Genomic DNA, 9,800 nt, shown 5'->3' with positions numbered 1-9,800 from the left:
TTGCTGAGTTGCTATTGGCTTGATATCTCTGGGGGGGTGTGGCTAGAGGTCCAGGCCTGGAGGACCTGCTCGTTGAAGAGATATGGGAATGGGCACCCACATAACAGTGTGTTCACTTTTCCATAGGGCTGCTGTAGTATGCTGGGGGCCAGCTCCAGTCCCTGATCACTTTAGATTTTCCAGTACCTGGAGGTGTCACCAGTGAAAGCTGCGAAACAGCAAAGATGGTGGCCTTCCTTTCTCTCTGGGAGCTCCATCCCTGGGAAATACAGGCCTGTTGCTGGCCCGAACACACTGGTAGGACATGGCTGATGACGCTAATTGGGAGACCTCACCCAGCCAGGAGGAATAGGATCAGGGACCTGCTTTCAAAAGTAGTCTTGCCCCATTTTCATAGAGGAGTTGTGCCATACTGGGGGTATGCTTTAGCCCCTGATCGCCTCAGACACTCTGAAGCCCAAAGGCTGGAATGGCTAAGTTGTTCTAACAGCAAATATGGTGGGCTGCTCCTCTCCCTGGGACAAAGGTCCCATGGAAGTCTGAAACCTCTGTCAGTCAGAGAACACCAGTTGGGGTAGCCGGAGACCCCAGATGGGAGACTCTACCCAGTGATGAGGAACGGGATTGGGGACCTGCTAAAAAAAAAAAAAAAGCAGTGTGGCCACATTTTTGTCGGGCAGCAGTTCTGTGCTGGGGTTCCCCTTCCACCCCTGCTTAAGCTCTCCAAAGCCTGAAGGCTGGAATGGGTAAGTTGCCCAAACAGCAAAGATGGCAGCCTGCCCCTCCCTCTGGGAGCTCTGTCCCGGGGAGTTTTCAGATCTCTGTCAGCTGGAGAACACTGGCAGGTGTGGCTGGAGGCCCCAGTTGGGAGGTCCCGCCTGTAAGGATGAATGGGATCGGGGACCCACTTAAAGCAGCAGTCTGGCCACATTTTAATATAGCAACTATGCTGTGCTGGGGGATCTCTTTTGCCCCTGGTTAGTTTGGACTCTCCAAAGCCCAAAGGCCATAATGGCTAAGTTGCCCAAACAGCAGAGATGGGGGCCTGCCCCTCCTCCTGGGAGCTTTGTACCAGGGAGGCACAATGTTGCTACTGGTGGCTAGCTGGAATTCCAAGCCAGTGGGTCTTATCCTGTGAGGTGCTGTGGAAGTGGGGCCTGTAGACCTTCTCTGCTGATCTCGCTGGATTCAGCCTCTTTTCTGGGGTATGTATGGGAGTCTAACCTCCTGGGGTATGTTTGGGGGTCTAACCTCCAGCTTTGCCAAAGTCGCAGCTACTTTTGCCCAGACACCCAGAAAGCTGGAGTATCTAAAGCTCTTGGGTCTCCATGCATGCCTGAGTGGCTGCTCTGCTGAGACTCCACGTGGCTGTGTGTGAAGGCCCTAATGGAGTGAGTTCACAAGGGGGTCTCCTGATCTGAGGTTTGCAAAGATCTGTGAGAGCAGTGTGGGTTCCCAGAGTTGCGCATTCACTTACCACTTCCCTGGGAAGGGGAGCTTCCCTTGACTCCACGTCTTTCCCAAGTGGGCTGTCTTCCTGCCTTGATTTGCTCTGGTCTCCGTGGGTCGAGTTGTTTCCTTGATTACTTCCAATGAGAGTACCTTAATGTTTCATTTGAAGGTGCTATATTTAGTCACCCCTTTCTTTCCTCCCTGTGAGAGTCACACACATTAACTGCTTCTAGTTGGCCATCTTGGCCACTCCTGCCCTAAACCTTTCTAGCAAAAAAAAAAAAAAAAAAAAAAAAATTAATAACATGTTGATCTACCGCTTCTCCCTCTTTAAATTTATTTAATCATTATGATTTTTTTTTACATTTCTTTACATTGTTAAGCTGTTTTATTTTAAAAATTCTAGGTCCAGCTCTTCCTGGATTGCTTTTATATAAGGAACATATCTCATGAAATAAATAAAATTCACATTCAAATGCAGAAGAATCTATTGGAAAAAACTCAGAGGACAGGATAAAAGCACTCAGAAAAAATGCCAGGAGAAGGCGTTTATCACATAATATCGCTGATAAGAGTCTCTCGAAAATTTTTTTCTCTATTCATTCTTACCAAATATAGAAAGTGAACAAAACAATATTAGTATTAGAAAAAACATCTAAAAATAATGACCTTTCTGAATGAAGACTGCTTTTTTCATGGTTACTCTTTTTGGGGTACAGTTCTATGTTGATTTATCCAATTTATCAAATAGCCATTCAGCAAATATTTATTGAGTGTCTGTTATGTCACAGGCACTCTTTTTGGTCCTTAAAATACATCCGAGACAAAGAGTAAAAGATTCCTGTTCATGGCTCTTACATTCCAGGAGGGATAGCAATTTCTTTTGTAAAGTTAATCACACAACAGAAATGTGAAATAATATTGATGCTGTAAGGAAAGGAAAAATAAATGAAATAAATTAAAAAAGAAATGTGAAGGAATAATTAAAAGAGGCTATATTTTATTGAATAAAAATAAAAGAGGCTATGTTTTATTGAATATGCTCCATGTTTTATACTATATCATAAAACATACAAGATCTGGCTTTTAAGAAATCAATATCTTCATCAATATCTTCATTCAGACTCATCTAGATTAGATTACTCTGAATCTAATCACATAGAGACTTGTCTGACAAATCCAGATTTTTTGGACGTTCTGCAGGACTATTTGTCAGGATATTTCACAGGATTCCAAGAAATAATATTGGTGTCCATGCTATAATGATTCCTCAGCTCCTCCCATCTGATAAAATATTGATTTCTTATACATATAAAACATATAAAAATATTTAAAATATTTTTTGTTATATGAGTGAATCAATAATAAAACCACTATCTCAATAATCATCAACTGATTGCAAACTGATTGTTCATCTCAGAAAAACCTTGGCAGAGTTAAGATACAAGTTTCAAAATACAGAACTTAGTACCAAAATTAAGGCAGTGTTAGGTTTCTAATTTTGCTATTCACATGTTAAATGAATTTTCAAAATTCAGTAGCTAATACTAGCTAGGGTTTTAAACAAGACATAGTTAAAATGAAAGTTTAAAAAAAGAATCATAAACTTCAGTATCATCATGATGGCAGTTTTAGGATTTTAATGTTGACACCCTAGTCTCAAATTTGTACTTAATGTGGTTATATAGCTAGGCAGTGCTGAAGTGAAAGTTTCAAAACAAATTAAAATCAAAAGTTAAGAAAAAAATATGAAGGCAATTTTAAGGTGTTTAATTTGGCACTGTAGTTTCAAAATAGTACCTGAAACTTAACAGCAAAGTATCAGATTCATTTATAAAACAATGTGACTGATCTTTATGTATGGTTTGTGAAACATTTATGCAGTGTCACTTCAGAAAACTCTGCCATTATAGATTTGAATTGATTAAGGATATCCACTCCTTTCCTTGGCATGATACAAATAAATTACTAAAGTATAATTGTAACAATGATAAATATAAGTGACAATACCACCATATTACTATGAAACACAGATTGATTATGGTATAATACAATTTAGCATCTCCATATTTTTGAAAATGAACTTGTTTCTCTACCTGGCTTAATTTGGGAAAATTTGGACATCAAAAAGAATGATGATGCAATTTAAACCATACAAAAATTAAAAAAAAATAATCCAAGGGATGGTAGTGAAAGTCTTCTTTCTAGAAGAATAGCAGCTAATATACATAGAACGAATCTTAGAATTAGAAAATCACTATATTTTGATCCCCTTCCCCAAAGGGTGACAAAACCATTGGTAGACAGTGGTTGAGAAACAGAATAGTCTCAGGATATCACTCCGTAGATTTATTCATTAATTAAAAAGAGAAAATGTGCTTTGAGAGAGAGAAAGCTATTACCATCTTTATCAAATAGGAGAGCCTGATCATGTGTGGTCTGAAGTTTATCTAATGGGATTCCTGATGGAATGTTTAGTCTGAATCTAATCACATAGAGACTTGTCTGACAAATCCAGATTTTTTGGATGTTTTGCAGGACTATTTGCCATGACATTTCAAAGGATTCCAAGAGAGAATATTGGTGTCCATGCTATGATGATTCCTCAGCTCCTCTCATCTGATCTCCGTCCTGGCCCCCATGATTTTCTTTGTGGTAGTTAGGGTGTGGTATGTGCCACTGAGGCCCACACCTATTGCTGTAAGTGCTGTTTGGGAAACCATCATCTTTCAGGTCTGTGTGATAAAAGAAGAGCCTTGGGGAAATGTTCTCTTCCACATTTAATCTTTACATTATTAGAAAATATTTTGATGACCTGTTTTCAAATATTTTCTTATAACTTTCCATTTTCATGTGTTTATTCTGACAGTTTATTTTATCTTGTATTTATAATCACTAAGATGTTAGTATTGTAATATTAATATTACATGATTTAAATTAGGAAAAATGTGTTTTCTATTACAAAATGGATAGTGGATAATTTAAGTATAGAAAGTAATATTTTCTATATGGGACTATTTCACCCTCTGTAATCTCCTGAATTCTAATTCCCACTGTAGTGAGCTATAACTTTACTAATAAGTTTTCTTACAATCGATTTTAAGTCTATTTTGTTAGATCTAAAGACATAAAGCCAAAAGTTCTTCTTGAAGAGAAGCACATTTCAGTTACGTTTATAACTTGAAATATCTGGTTTTACTCAAAACTCACATGTCATACTGAAAAACAGAAGGGAGATGTTGTCTTTTCTTGAGGAGAGACTTCTCTGCAGTTAAACAGCTCACCACATGTTTAGAGTACATAGACAATACACTTCCTCTTTTGTAATGTAGATTTCAGCTTTTTGCTTGTAGAATTATCATTGCCGTGGAGGTTATACAGGGGAAGTAGTGAAAAATGTAGCCAATACCAGGAACCTTAGGAAGTGTCTGAACTTCATCTTTTCTGTGTTCCTTTGCCCTTAGGGGGTCAGTGTAAGAGTTTGGGCAAGGAAGAGGTTGCTTCTTTTACTCTATTTAGTTTGTACTTCCTATCTGGGTATTTGGCAATAAATGACTCATTCTCTTTGTTTGCCCTGGTGTTGAAAAATTTTCCCATATGCCAGAGAAAAAATGTTACAGTGACACAATGTAAAACTGTAAGAGGTGGAAAAAGATGAGGTATGGACATAGTGAATGGAAGTTCAGCCCTTTAAAACTACTGGCAGAGTAGATTTTACTCAGGCTTCAATTAAGTAGACCTGAATGTAAATTCAGGTCTAGCTCTGCAACTTACTAGGTAAGTGACTTTAGTCCTCTTTAAGATTTAGTTTCCTCATTACAGGATATAATAATACTGTTTTTCTTATGAGGTAAGTATTAATTGAAATAGTATATGTACATTCTAGCATACAGTGATCCCCTAATAAATGGAACTTATCATTAATACATTGCTAGGAAAAGAAAAACACATCAGGGAACAAAAGATATAACTGTCTTATTGATAACAGGGGATGGATTCTTGTGGACAAAAAAATTTAGAATTGGATTTTCAAGGGGTCATTTCTTTCACCAGGTGTAGTTAGGTTTGCTCTTATGGTAACAATGAATATGTTTGTTTAGCTTCTTAAACCAGCATCATGGAACGTTAATTAATAAACAGAATTCAATGTATTTGTGGGGCATTTTATTTTTTATGCAATCATTTGTATATATCACCTTCACAATGCATGCCACATTCTCAGACCACCTATTATGTTATTTTCTTAACATTTTTCTTCAAATTCACTCACCTTTTTAAAAACTTTACTGAAGTCTCACTTAAGCACATAATTTGTAAAATCATGGGTTTGTTGTGCAAGTTTTGTTTTTCTAATACACTCTAAAACAAATACCTTAAAAGAGTTACACCTACAGTCCATATACCACCCATAATCATCTCAAGTACCTCCAGTGCTTGTTACTGCACTTTGGAAAACATTAACATACATTATTCTCATTAGTTTTTATAATAGTTATATGAGGTGAATAGAGAAGGCATAACTATACCCATTTTAAAGATGAGAAAAGCAGGTTCATAGATAAAATCTCATAGTAAATTGCTAGAATTGGTCCTGATACTCATGCTTTCTTTAGATCAACCCAGTGCTCTTACTGTAATTAATACCAAATTCTTTAAGGAAACTTAGAGCTAAAAGTAAAATTTTTTGTATTTAGACCTGATTATTTTGTGGTAATTTGAATATAGGTCAATATGAAAAAAAAATAAAAGAGGAAACAAAGAAACTGAGAGCAGATCACCAAGTTGCGGTAGGTTAGCCTAAGATAGCTTTTGGTTTTCTCAGCCTTCTACTATTCACAGCTTTGTGTAATCCCCTCCACTTGAGTAACTTGCTCCTACCAATAGAATATGGTAGTAGAGTAGAGGTCACCTCTCTGATAAGTTTACAGAAGATTGCGACCTCCGTCTTGCCAGAGTACTTCCTCTCTTGCTGGTTTTGATGAAGCAGGCTGCCATAGAAGAGAGGCTCACATGGCAGGGACCTGAGGGCAGCCTCTGGCCAACAGCAAGCAGTAAACAGATGCCCTCAGTTCAATATCCCTCAAAGAAATGAATCTTACCAACAGTCAGTTGTGTTAGCTGGGAAGCAAATCTTTCCCTAAGGGAGATTTCAGATGAGGCCCCCAGCCTTGGTAGACACCTTGATTGCAGTCTTGTGAGAGATTGTGAAGCAGAGCTATTCTCAGAATTCACAGGTGTTTTAAGCTATGAGGTTTTTTTTCGGGGGAGAATGGTCATTTGTGATTCAGCTATACATAAGTCTACAAAAGTCATTCCAGAAGTGATTCAGTGGAGGTAGAATCATGTGGCTGTGAGCCCCAGGCACTTGGAGTTCTGATAGAATTGTGACTTCTAACACTGGACACCTTTTCTTTCTCTCTTATTCTCCCATTTTTCTCCTTTCCCCTTTTCCTCCCTTCCTTCCCTTCATTCCTTCTACTTTTTCCTGTACTTTTAATTAATAGAGCAGTTGGAAACACAAAAGCAATGTCTGTATCTACAAAATGTCATTATTTATACTTTGTATCCACAGTGCACTGCCTAGGGCTTCATGCCTGAGGTGCATCTGTAGAAGGTGCTCAACAAAGGCTTGGCTGTTGGTATTATTGAATCACTGTGGAGTTTATTCATTGTTGTCCATGCCATTTTGAGTTTTCATTTTTTTATTTATGGGAGTGTCTTTATTCTTTTAAAGAGCTTTGTTTGTACACTCATTTTCTCTCTCTCTCTCTTTTCCTCCACAGGCAATTTATAGCACTGATCTGTCATCAATACCACTTGCTGTCTTGGATGTGAAGATGATTTTTCCTGCAGGGATTCCCTCTACAAAATTAAAAACACTGGGCATGAGGAAATAATATTCATGCTTTAAATTGTCTTTTCTCTTCACTACACCAGGGGTCCCCAGCCCCTATGCCACAGACTGTGGCCCTAGTGTAGTGAATAGAAAAGACAATTTAAAGCATGAATATTATTTCCTCGTGCCCAGTGTTTTTAATTTTGTACTGGTCTGTGGCTTGTTAGAAACCAGGCTGCACAGCAGAAGGTGGGCAGCAGGTGAGCAAGCATTACTGCTTGAGTTCTACCTCCTGTCAGATCAGCAGTGGCATTAGATTCTCATAGGAGCACAAACCCTATTGTGAACTGCACACGCAAGGGATCTAGGTTGTGCGCACCTTATGAGAATCTAACTAATGGCTGATGATCTGACGTGGAACAGTTTCAACCCAGAGCACCCCCCACCCACCTGCAGAAGAATTGACTTTTACGAAACCAGTCCCTGGTGCCAAAAAGGTTGGGGACCACTGCTGCACTACACTACCTAAAAGATTTTCACTTTCACAGTGTTGCTTGCTTCTGTTTTACATGCACAAGTAGCTAAAGCTAGCCTTCTGGTAAATGGAGGGGCAGAGCAGATGATGGGGGAGGAGTACATACGGACGAATTTGAATCATAATTTCCTCACTGTATGCCAGCAAAATTTAATAATAGCACCTAAACATACACATGCATATGCAAATGAGTCACACTATAAAAACTTTTAACAAGTACTGGCAAGTCAGATGGCAGACTTACCCTGAAACCTGCCACTCCAATAAAAACCTCATAATTAAAAACAAGGCTGTCTATAAAGCATAACATATAATAACAATTATTTGCAACTGGTACAAGGCTAGATTAGAAAGTTGAAAGTTATCTTTCTCAGGTAAAAATGCTTTTCCTATACAGTATGCAGTCAGCAGATTATCATCCATAGTTTGAGTAGTGAGATGCCACTTGCTCCAACAATCAACACCTGCTGACGTTGGTCCAAGAAGAGACTGCGGTGATGCAGTTTCACCTGTTTTGTAAGAATAACACTGGTGTTTGCCATCTACTGACAGAGTGCCTACTATGTGCCAGATGCTTTGTTGGCACTGAATGTGCTATCTCATTCCAGTTTCTTTATACTCAATGAAAAACCAACTACATTTATATTGCACTGAGGCTTAAAGTGGTTTACTGACTTGCTTAAGATTATACAAGTAGTAGGTGGCTACAGCGGGGTTTGAACCCAAGTATGCTTGATTCCCCAAACCATGCTTTTTAAAAAATCAAAGGTGTAACTTCGATAAAAGACATGAAGTTAATGAATATATGAAAGATGGTGAATAGATACAATGTGGCCTTAGGCCAGATCATGTTGAACATGTGGTGGGATAGATAAGAGAAAGTTCTTCTTTGTTGTTACCTGGTTCTCAATTGGTTATTATTTATGTGCTTTCCATATTAAAATTCTATTATTCTGGTCTATAAATTCACCCACCCAGGCTTGCCTAAACTAATTAAACCCTGAAATTTGGCATGTCTTTTTTTGGGGTGCCTCTATGATAGGTGGTGGAAATGAAAATGGAATTAAAAGTTTTGTGAAGCTATAGCACTACTTTTTCATTGTTTTCCTCCCTGACTTTCTGCCTTAGGTGTTTACTTTGGTGAGATATCCTGGGAGAAACTGAGGTGAAAAGAAGCCCGAGTTAGGATTGGGGAAGAGATGAAGTAGTCAATAAAATTCAAATTCTTGTATTCTGAAACGCAACTATCCTTTCTCCAACTTGGTTTTGGACAGAATGTCTTAGGGTAGCTGTTAACAAAGAAATTGATGACAATTAACTCCCATTTCTCAGAATTTCATCATTCTTTGAAAGTGTTTATCATACTCAATCTTCTAAAAATTCTTAAGGCATACTACAGTGTAGAGGTTGGCAAACTTTTTCTATAGAGGTCCTGATAGTAGCTTGTTTCGCTTTTGAGGGCCATCCAGTTTCTGTCACAACTACTCATCTCTGCTGTTGTAATAAAGACTCACCCATAGACAATACATGAATGAAGGAGTATCTATGTTCCAATAAGACTTTTAAAAATAAAATTAGGCAGCAAGACTGATTTGACATAAGGGTCATAATTTGCTAACCTGTGGTATAGTGAAAGGAGTTCAACTAGAGTTTGATTATGGCTGTGCCATTCTAGTTGGGTAGTTTTAGGAAAGTTATTTAATTTAGATTTGATGTAGTTTTCTCATATGTAAAATGAGGATAATAAAACCTGCTTCACAAGACTACTATGAAGAGTAAGCTATGTAGCTAAATATACCAAAATATCTGGCATCTAATAGATGCCTAATAAATGGTGACTATAATGATTCTTATCATTACTGTATTATTTTAAACATTTATTTTATTTTTTTTAGGTTGTTGTCTAACTAAGGTATTTAGAGAAAATAAGTGCTGCTGAGGGCAGCTGGAACTGTTTTGCTGGTTCATCACTGAAAT

This window comes from Pan troglodytes, chromosome 11 (genome assembly GCF_028858775.2).
Source record: "Pan troglodytes isolate AG18354 chromosome 11, NHGRI_mPanTro3-v2.0_pri, whole genome shotgun sequence".
NCBI lineage: Eukaryota > Metazoa > Chordata > Mammalia > Primates > Hominidae > Pan > Pan troglodytes.
Note: the sequence above shows the minus strand (reverse complement) of the source record.